At 39.4% G+C, this 11613-nt stretch overlaps 1 pseudogene across 1 annotated transcript in view; it reads left to right on the plus strand.

Moving 5' to 3' along the window:
- The window catches only part of LOC308415154 (G patch domain-containing protein 4-like), a 41576-nt pseudogene extending 30718 nt beyond the window's left edge, over window positions 1–10858 (plus strand). Inside the window, exon 2 of the transcript in view lies at window positions 9597–10858. The product of the transcript in view is annotated as a G patch domain-containing protein 4-like (transcript). The remainder of the gene's footprint in view (window positions 1–9596) is intronic.
- The last annotated feature ends 755 nt before the right edge of the window (window positions 10859–11613 follow it).

Consider the following 11613-nt stretch of genomic DNA (forward strand, 5'->3'; position numbering starts at 1 on the left):
TTCTCTTCTAGTTCTGCTCATTCTGCACATAGCTTATATTGTTATACACAAGTGGTTAATCAAAAAATACAAGACAACTATTACAGCCAAAATATATAATATTTTAATTAGAGAGCAGTTTGCATTACTATTTCTAAATGTCCAGAAATTTTAGATAATATTTAGTTTTTCTAGAAAAATGTAAAGGTAAAGCCATAATTGAATCTAAGACATAATGTTGAACCCATACTTGAAACTAGAGCATACAATTTGTGAAATCACAGTGGTATTTAGGTTTATGCTTTTTTTATCCTTCTGAAACTTGTTACTTTATTTTTTTACAGATTTTAAGCATTTTTTGCATAAAAGTATACGATACATTTTTGTCAGTACTTGTTTTTTTTTTAAGTTTTGATAGCGTGATTACAATCTTACTAGCTACAATGAGCATAAAGTACATGTAAAACAAGATGTAACCTGGAAATAGTCAAAGTGTTCTTGGTGTATAAAGATTTTTTTTTTTTTTTTTACAATGAGCAAACAGTACATGTAATACAGGGTGTAACCCAGAATTTGTCAATGTGTTCTTGGTGGGTAAGGATTGAGCATGACTTTTTTTTTTTTGTTTGTTTTGTTTTGTTTTGTTTTTTTTCTTGGACTTCACACAGTCTGTGAGTTGTTTCTGGGGCAGTGCGAGCCTCTGGGGTTAGCATCCCACTATCAGTGACTGCTTATTATGTCTGTTCTTTTGTGACTAGGTTATCTCACTCAGGATGATATTCTCTAGATGCAGCCATTTTCTTAAGAATTTGGTCAAGTCATTGTTTCTGGTGGCTGAGTAGTATTCCATTGTGTAAATGTACCACAATTTTTGTATCCATTCATCTACTGAAGGACATCTGGGTTCTTTCCACCTTCTGGCTATTATAAATAGAGCTGCTATGAACATTGTGGTGCATGTATCTTTGTTGTGTATTAAAGTGTCTCTGGGGTATATGCCCAGAAGTGGAATAGCTGGGTCTTCAGGAAGTACTATATCCAATTTTCTGAGGTATCGCCAGATTGATTTCCAGAGTGGTTGTATCAGTTTACAACCCCACCAACAGTGGAGAAGTGTTCCTCTTTCTCCGCAACCTGGCCAGCATCTGTTGTCATCTGTGTTTTGGATCTTGGCCAATCTGACTGGTGTGAGGTGGAATCTCAGGGTTGTTTTGATTTACATTTCCCTGATGGCTAAGGATGTGGAGCACTTCCTCAGATTTTTCTCAGCCATTCGATATTCCTCAATTGAGAATGTTTTGTTTAGCTCTGTACCCCATTTTTAATAGGGTTGTTTGATTCTCTGGTGTCTAGCTTTTTGAGTTCTTTGTATACCTTGGATATTAGGCCTCTATCTGATGTGGAGTTGGTAAAGGATCTTTTCCCATTCTGTTGGCTGCAGTTTTGTTTTCTTGACAATGTCCTTAGCCTTACAGAAACTTTGCAATCTCTTAAGTCCCATTTGTTAATCTTTGACCTTAGAGCTTGAGCCATTGGTGTTTTCTTCAGAAAATTTTCTCCTGTGCCTATGTGTTTTAAGGTTTTCCCTACATTAGGTTTATGCTTTTTTCAATAGATATGTGATTTAAGTAATATTTACCATTTTGATAACCATTTTAGCTAACTCTTGCGTATAAGACTTACTGCTCAGGTTAAAAACATAGAAATGACCATGCCATTATTCCTCCTAAGAATTAACAACCTAATACTGAAGCTTGAGTCATTCCCAGTATTAAGATGGCAAGTAGCTAAAAGAAGACTAATTCTAATGGGAAAAATAAAGCATTGAGTATCAATCTTAGAATGTCAGTGTGGATTTAAGATGTAAATACTAGTGCTTATTTATCCTTTGTTTAATCTAGTTTAAAGAGAGAAAGGAAATATAAAACTTCCAATGGTAGTTATGCAAAGGAAATGCAAACAAGAAAAAGCCATTCTTTGATTAAAATCCTGACAGGAAAGTGTGACCAACTGTGGGAAAGATGGAAAGAAGAGAGGCATCAAAGTATTTTAAAAATAAGAGTTCATGAGGATAAGGTTTTCCTGATGAACTTAACTCAAAGAAGCTGTCTTGCTCCAAGCACAAAGCCAAACAAATCTGAGCCAAGCAGTGAAAGTTTATCAACTGCAAGACATCACAAGAGTTAGATAAGCTAAAAGTGACCCTTTTAGTGTCTTCAAACTCAAAAGTATGATAGTCCAGTGGCAATACCTTGCACATTTCCAAGTACACACAATACTGACTGGACCAGGGTCTGTAAACAAAACAACAGAATATAATAACCCAGTCACCCAAAACTGTCAGCTATTCTCCGGAGAGAGATAGTGCACATAGTAAAGAAAGGGAGATAATTAGGCATTACAAAATGGCAAGGAAAACCCCAGTTCATGTCTAGCTTACCCCCTGGAGACAGAAAATCAATTTTAAATACTCCTTATAGGCCAACACCTGAAAGCTCACTACCAACCTCTGAACTTGTTCTTTGACATGAAGCAGCTAAATCTTGGACCACCTTCACATCCACGAAGAGCTGTGGTAGTCAAAGCACAGAAGCTACAGAAACATTTAACAGTGTGTCACTGGGGCTTTTAGAATTCGGTATTTACATGAAACAATCCTTTTTTTCTAAAAGCTGGTGATCTGATCTACAGTAAATACACGGTAAAAAGCAATGGAGAATAAGGAAATGTCTGATTAGAAAGAGGCTTCATATCTGGTAACTCTGTAAAGTTCACCTTGCAAATTTGTATTCTTCCCATAAGAAATTTGTTGACTTTGTATTGGCAGAGTAGATAGAGGGACCAGTTCTCCTGCGTTGGAACTCTGACACTGGGCAACACTCTCTTTTCTCTAGATCTTTATATAACCATCTGGTTGAGTTTGGCAATTAGACTTTAAAAGATGTACATATGTACATGCATGTATGTGAATGAGCACTTACGCATATTAGGACAAGTACAAAAGTGCTAGTAGGTATTTGGAACAATATAGCAAATGAAATAAAAGGCAAGACAACACTCTGAGATCAATTTGGCTTCAGTTTCCTCAAATCCTGATGCCAAACTTGAGCTTAAATGGTCCATATGCATTTCAAGCTTATTTTTTGTAATGAAACTGCTCAGCAGATGGTCTCAAACAGAGTAATATGCATAACCTTTCACTTGGCTGTTATCTGCTAAAAACACTGACTGTTGCCATGGTGGATGGGTCACACAGTCACCTGGCTTCATATTCTCAGAATTCACATTTGATGAAAGAAAGAAAGAAAGGAAGGAAGGAAGGAAGGAAGGAAGGAAGGAAGGAAGGAAGGAAAGAAGGAAGGAAAAATGCTTACCAGATTACTTTATCATTCACAAAAACAACAACAAAACAAATATCAATTCTCTATTTATCTTCTCCACAAATGAATTTGGGTTTCGGCATCCCAAAACACGAACTGCACTTGGAAAAGAGTTGATAGTACCTGTTAAAGGTGAACTGTCTTGGAAATAAAATTTACGTGTATATCTGTTGCCCTAGCTTGACTGATAGTACCCCTTTCCATTCTCAAAATGATTCCAGTTTGAACTAAATAATATAGTTATAGAACCTGAGGCTTTTAATAAATCAATATTTGGACTTCTTTTGGTGTAGCCACTACTAGATGTTTTCAAGGCCATGTAATGTCAAATAAAAGGGAGAGGTGATTTTTGACTGTATGAAGCTACATTCAATATCTGTGGGGCACCTTTAAAGTTTGAAACTTGTCCCTTACCTTATTTGATTATTATTTTTCCAAAGCTCATTAGACATGCTTTGCACATGACCTTGGAAGTTCGAGTGTGTTCTAAATTACCTGTATCTCACCATATCCAACCAGAAGTGTATACAAGCACCCTTCACCCATTATGGCTGAAAACTGAAATAAATTTTTCTTTCGAAGCTCTGCCAGGTGTTTTTAAGGTTATTTTAGAGCTTTGTGTGTCTCCACAGTTCAATGGACCTGATGAACTGGGATGTAGAAAAGCACCCTACCAATAAGCCCATGCACCTGAGGTTGAAATGAGGGGCATGCTGTTAGTGAATGGGTTATAGGCTGGCATTCAAATCTACTTATAGGGCCAACCTGTGCATAGGGAGGCACTGTCCACACATTTTCCTCTTAACTGCCCTTGCACTCCTCAGGGCATGGGTGATATACATTTGCTTTAATTACCTTGATAGCTTCAGAGTATTTCTCTTAAATGGCTAGCAGTTAACTCCTGGGCATATAAAAGATCCTCTCAAGCATCTCCTGGAGACACTAAACTGCTCTGGAAATAGGAAACAATAAGATCAAAGAGGACTCAAGTGCTTGCCTGGAATGGAGGAAGGAAAACAATTAAAGCAAGGAGGCTTCTCTAAAGTGATCCCAAAGCCATGTTTTTTTTCTTTTCTTTTCTTTTCTTTTTCTTTTTCTTTTTCTTTTTTTTTTTTTTTTTTGGATTCTGATTCCTTATATTTGACAGGTCATGCAGAATTTCTGGATGGTTCAAATATTGTCATCTCAGAACCCCTCCTCAAGGTGAATTAAACTACTGATCAAGTTTTAATTCAGAAAGCTCAGCAAATAAAGAAGAAAGCAGTTTGACTTCATACCAAGGGAAGATGCTAAGCTACCTGAAAATGCAGCAATCCTTGACCCTACTGGAGAATAAGCAGCCTAAGCAATGGCAGTCCAAATTTGACAGACAAAACAACCAAAGGAAGCTGGCACAAGCTTCACACAGCACATTAAAAATCTCTAAAGGACTACTCCGGGAGAGATTAATGGCCTCCTCTAATCTCCCCACCTGCAGTGCAGCAGTAAAGGCAGCAATCACAAAGACCAAGCACAGTGCACAGTGCTCGGCACACAGCCCGCAGTCAGTAATCGATAGACTAGTGTGTAGAATTCACACAGGGAAGAGAATCCAGAGACAGCTGGGGGCAGGGAGAGGCTAGGATTCAGACTTTATGACTACAAAACTCTCCCGATTTGAATGGGACCACCAGAAAGAACAGGAAATAAGGGAACCACCAGTGCACATCCCTATTATGTTCATTTTACCTGCTGTTATTTTTTGGAAATTGCATTGATTTTTTCCCCCACATTTACTGGCACCTCACTCAAATCTTTTACTTCTGTTCCCTTACCTACTTATTACACACACAGTGCAAGTGGGCACAATACATTTCCTAAGTATTTGTCTCACATACAAAGCTGCACTGGCATTAAGAACACAGAGATGAAACAGGTTACACTAAATGCACTCTATAAGAAAGAAAGTTTTTCAGGTTGAGGGTACACATGAGGAAAGCAATCTTTTACAGAGGCCCCAGAAACTCTGAAGCCAGTGAAATAGATGGAAACCATAAAACTGGAAAAAAAACAAGGTTCCAGGAAACAAGACTAATGGGTATATATCATCTGAAATTTAGAAGATCTGATTTTGAGTCTAGGCCTAACCATGATGAAGTATAAAAAAAAAGGCATCCAGGCTACGTTTTCAAATTGATAAATTAATAATGGGCCTGCAAAGAGAGTTTAATAGCTAAGAAAGTGTGTTTGTCTTTTCAACAGGGTTTGTGATTCAACATCCACATCAGCAAGTTCACAACTGTCCCTAACTCCTATCCCAGGAGAGCGAACAAATACCCTCTTCTGGTTTCAGTAAGCATTTGCATATGCATGGCAGACAAGCATGTTCACCTACATATACATCCTCATGAATTTCTAAGCATATGGATGGCAATAACACTTCTCTCTTTTACTGATGATTGATGAAAATAATTTTATGTGAAGAAAGCAACATGTTGCCTGGAGCATAATAACTACAAAACACAAAAATTATCACCAGACACAATGAAATGGGTCAGGGTAAGGGTGCTTGCTATCAAGCTTGACAATGCAAGTTTAATTTAGTCTTGGAACCCACAAGATAGCCTGAGAGACCTGACTCCCACAAGTCATCCTCTGACTTCCCCATGCATGCTATAGTACATCCACACTCATGTACATTCACATGAAATACATAAATAAACAAGTGAATTTTTAATGAAAGTTTATACCCATATTCATCAATTCAAAATTTATAGCAATGTGAGAAGGCTATATTTGCAAAGATAAAGAGAAAAAGCCTAACCTCTATCCTGTCCATGTTGCCTTGGGGATAGAGGAAGATGGCTATGGAATTCTATACAGATGTTAATTATATATAAATAGCTCAAGAGGGATTTTTGGTATTTATTATTATTATTATTACTATTATTATTATTATTATTATTATTGCCAGCTGCTAGAAGCTCTGATCACTATTTCCTCCCATTCTCCCCCAGGTAGTGCCTCTTCAATTTTCCAGAATCAATTATCAGACTGGGCCTCCTAGACTATGGCATCATTGTCTCCATATCTTAAATCCACTGACTTTTGCCAAAATATGAAAGCTAACTCAAATCAAGTTAAAACAATGTAATTGCAAGCAGCAACTGTCATAACTAGTAAGTGAGAAGGTTACAAGAGTACCTTTTTCTACATTGGATTTTCTTAAAACCTATGAGTTCATATTTCTGTAGTATTGTCTTCATTCGACAAGATCATCAATCCAAGTTAATTTGTAAAGCCAATTACGAGTGTTACAGGCATTGTAATTTTGTTGGCAGAAACAGCTATTGGACATTTGATACACTTTTCAGAACTGGTGGAGATACGACCTAACATTTGTATAATGATGATTTCCAAAGCATTTGCAGAGTGCAAGTCCTCATAGTTATGTTGTGGAAGAAAAATGACTTTCCTTACTTCATAATTGAGAAAACTAAGAGTAGAGAAAGAAAATGGAGGTTTATGGCACATCTTACACCTTCCAGAGAGAAGACATTCATATATGTGGAAAGTAATTAAAATCTTCTCTCTTGCAGAAGAGGAAACAAAATGGCCAAAGGCACATTGCTTATAGGTAGAAGATAAATGGTTTTAAGAAAAGTATTTAAATTCAAGGTATGTGTTCACTTTACCAAACTATGCTATTGGTATTCAGGTAGTTATACCATTAGGCATAAGACCAGTATTTTCTACTCAAAACTCTGTGTTTCTAAAATATTGATTTACATACAAATCAGGCAGTGATCTTATTGAAATTCACATTGTGATTCATTAGATACAGTTGACCATCTCACTATATTTGCAGTGGATTCCTCAGTGATTTCTGTGAATTGGCATCTAATTTGCAGACTTCACTTTGAATAGCAAGTTCTTAAATCACAACAGCCATCAGATCAGAGACAATAGATCAACACATAGGAAAATCAAAGATTATAGCAACATCTAAATCAAAGTAATTTCTGTACTTATAGATTAAAAAAATGTATTAATTCTTTTACTATTGCTGTGATAAAATATCTTGACCTAAGCAATTTATAGATGTTGCAGGGAGCTCAAAAGAGATAACCACTCAGACACAGTTTACAGCCAATTGAAAGTCTTTATTCCAATTGGTTGGGGACACACCTAAGTTTTTCAGGTTCTAAGTATGGTCCCAAGTATCCAGAACATGGGATGTTTAAAGCAGAAAACATGCCCTGGCATCTCACTTAGTAGGTGTAGGAGGACTTTGCATAAGTAAGCACTTTGAAGCAAGCGGGGAATTTTTTGTTTGTTTTGTTTTGTTTTCTCTTGTTTTGCCAATAATTTTTTTTGTATTCACTTTACATCCCAATTAATCCTCCTTCCTCTTCTCCCAGTTGACATCTCTCCTCCATTGCTTCTTCCCCTTCTCCTCAATGAAGGGGGACTCCTCCATTGGGTAGTGCCTCACCCTGGGACATCTAGTCCCAGTAGGACTAGGCATATCCTTTCCCACTGAGGCCCATCCAGGCAGTCCAGGTAAGGGAAAGGGATACAATGACAGGGAACAGAGTCAGAAACAGCCTCCATTACACTTGTTTGGAGACCCACAAACAAAGTGCTATAAATGTGTAGAGGTCCAGCCCCTGCTTGAAGTAAGCAGTTTTAGCAGAAGCTGAGTTAAGCAGTTATCTGGAGGGTTTTCTGCACATCTAAACAAATAGGCAGTTTAACTGAAGCTAAGTTCAGTTACCTAGGAATTCCGACTTTTGATTCCTAGAATAGAACTGGGTAATTTTTCTTGGAATTCTCCATCAAGCCCCCAGGAACACATTTCGTCCAGCAAAGCCACACCTCCTAAGACCCCCCACCTTAAACAGCACCATAAATTGGGAATTAAGTATTCACATATTCAAGTCTTATTGGAGGGGGACATTTCATTCTAACTGCCATGAAGTCAAATCAATGAATAACAGCAACAAACATTCAAAATGTCATCATTCACTCTCATATCTCATCAGAAGCTTGGGTAAAGATTTTCCTACAAATGTACATGCCAAAAGGCAAAAAAGACACACAGAAAAGGTACACAAGAAGACAAAATGTTGAGAGAGCCCTGGGAGATGATTCATGAGTTAAGAGTGCTTGCTACTGTTCCAGACAACCAGGGTTAAATTACCAGCACACATACAGCCACAGCAAATTACAATGCAATAGACTGTACTTCCATTTCCAGAAGATAGAATACCCTCTTCTGGCTCCATAACCTTATATATGCACATGTTGCATATATATGCATGGATAGAGAGTGGGGGGAGGGAGGGAGGGAGGGAGGGAAGGAGAGAGAGACAGAGAGAGAGAGAGACAGAGAGAGAGAGAGAGAGAGAGAGAGAGAGAGAGAGAGAGAGAGAGATAAAGCACACATTTTAATAATTGTTTTTAAATATTGAGACAAAGAGGCAGAGGTCAGTGAGATCAAATGAGATAAATTCATCTGCACTAAGATAGGTATCCTAAAATCACAGAAGAATACTAACTGAAAGCAACAATAAACAAGAAGAATAAAAAAGACAGAGACTATCAAGCCACAAGGAAGGTGTGTGAAGTGACAAAAAATGAGAGAAAAATGACCCCCTAATGAATGAATACACTTTGAAATCGGTTCTTAAAGGGGACCAGACCTAGTCAGACAAGGCATGTCTCTGTGGTTTTCCTGTAGAGAATCTATGTGAACTCAAAATGTCATCAAAGGGAAAGTACATGAAACGGGAAGCCTAGAATGGTAGGATTATTTTTTTAGTCTGTTTTGTTTGATTCTTTGTTTTTCCTTTTTTTCCCCCTTTTAGTAGCCTTCTTATTTCTTCCCCCTGCTTGTGCCCCTCCTCCTACTTCTCCTCCTTCTCCTCTTCTTCTGATTTTTGAGACAGGGTTTCTCTGTGTAACAATCCTGGCTGTCCTGAAACTCATTTTGTAGACAACGCTGTTCTTAAACTCAGAGATTCATCTGTCTCTGCCTCCAGATTGCTGGCATTAAAGGCATGTGCTGTCACCTTTTTAACTTCTAGCTCTTTTGGGTAGACATAGGCTAACACTTGTCACTCTGTGGAGGCTTGATATTTAGTGGTATGAAAATCACTAATATGGAAGATGGAGGCAACCAAATCGGGTGTGCCACGTGCTTCCACGGAGAGGACTGAACACTGACAAGGATGGTGCCACATTCTTCGTGGTGAGAACCTGAGGACAGAGCTTCTCCCAACCTTGAGTGTCACCCCAGAGGTCAAGAGCCGGGGGATGAAGCTTGCTGAAGAGCAGCTGTTGAAGCATGGATGGACTCAAGGTAAAAGGCCTGAGCCAGAAAGAGAATGGCATCACCCAGACCCTCAAGGTGACACTGAAGCAAGATACCCATGGGGTGGGCCACGACCCTGCCAAGGAATTTACAGACCACTGGTAGAGTGATCTCTTCAACAAGACTGCTGCCATCTTAGTAGTGGACTCGGGGAAAGATGGAGTGCAGATAAGGCGCCTTTCCAAGGAGAACACCCAGCACAGTCACCCCAAGCCCAGCTTGCTGTATCAGAAGTTTGTGAAGACAGCCACACTAACCTCAGGTGAAGAGAAGCCCGACAGAGACATGAGGAGCTGCAGTGATGTTGGCAACCATGAACCTACACCCCCACAGATTCTGACTGATGAAATGCTACTTAAAGCTTGTGAGGGGCGAACAGCACACAAGGCTGCTCGGGTTGGAATCACCATGAAGGCCAAGCTTGCTCGCCTGGAGGCCGAAGAGCAGGTCTTCCTGGCTCAGCTCAAAGGCTCTAAGGACATGGCGCCTCTCAACTACTGACTTTTTTCTCAACCAAAAAAAGAAGAAGAGAAAGCAGAAAGAGGAGGAAGAGGCTACAATAACTGAAAAGAGTCTAGGTGAGGAGCTCTTGGAACACACTGGCAAGAGCTTCAGGAAAAGCAAGAAGAAGACAAAGAAGAAGGAGGAGATAGAGGGACTGGCCATAGGAAGTGAGGAGGAGGCTGCAGGAGCAAGTGGGCCTGGAGAATTGAGCACAGAGCAATCTGATCAGTCTTCCAGGAAAAAGAAGAAAAGGAAGAGGCAACACCATGAAGAAGAGGGGGAGATGGGAGTCTGTGATGAAGGAATCATAGATGTGACAGGTGGGCCAAAGGCAATCAACTGTGGAGCAGATACAGACCGCTGGAGAAGCAACAAGAAACGACAGACGTGTGGGGAGGACTTGGAGACCCAAGATGAAGAAGGGAAGGATGGCCTAATAAAAGGAGAGAGAAAGGTCAGAAGAAAAGACAAAAAGAAAAGACGGCAGTGCTGTGAGGAGGTCTTGGATGTAAGCAACAAAGATGATGATGGGACGTGGGAAGCAGAGAAGGAGGGTGAGAGAAGTCAGCCACACCCAAAGGAGAGAGCCAAAAAGAAAAAGCAGAGGAGGGACTGAGGGTCTAAAGCAGATCTCAGCTGACTCCTTTTCAGGGGTAGCCTGGTTTGGGGCAGGGTTTCCGCACACTCCTCTGTAAGCAGTTCTGGAGCACCAGTCTGCTGAGAAGAGCCAAAGCATTTTATGTTAGCTGAGGGGTGGAGGTCATCCTCTGTGAAACTTCCTGTCCAAAAGGTATAATCCTGGTGCTACACAGCTCACCAGCTAAAGGACGGTGGGAAGAGGAATCAGGGTGGAGGAATAGTTAAAGGAATGTCTCTTCTAAAATTCTGGAAATGTAGATTTATATGAAACGTCTTTGTTTTGTAGACAGGGATTCCCTGATACAGCTCTGGCTTTCCTAGAACTCAGAAGATCATGTGCCTCCGCCTCATGAGTGCTTAGATCAGAGGCATGCACTATCACACCCTGCAAGATGTTTTCATTTTAAACTCTATAAAGGTTAAGAAGAACATCACAAAAAAAAAAAGAAAGAAAATCACTAATATAAGGAAACTGTTCTCTGTGCTACTACTGATTTATGCCAGGCATGAAATGTTTGTTCAATTTTACTTTTGAGGCAATATCGAATAATTTATAGTTTAATCACCTGTAGCCCTGCCCTATAATGATAGACTCATCTTCCCACTGTCACCCCGTAACTCCTTATAACCCCCAACTATAAAAAGAATAGCAAATTTCCTCAGAGCTTTGCCTGCACATAAATGCCTCAGGAGGTGTGAGATGCATGCCATAAAGAAAGGCAAAATTTTAAGTGGGAAGGATATTGTTTCTCCAAA

This window comes from Micromys minutus (assembly GCF_963924665.1).
Source record: "Micromys minutus genome assembly, chromosome: X".
NCBI classification, from domain to species: domain Eukaryota; kingdom Metazoa; phylum Chordata; class Mammalia; order Rodentia; family Muridae; genus Micromys; species Micromys minutus.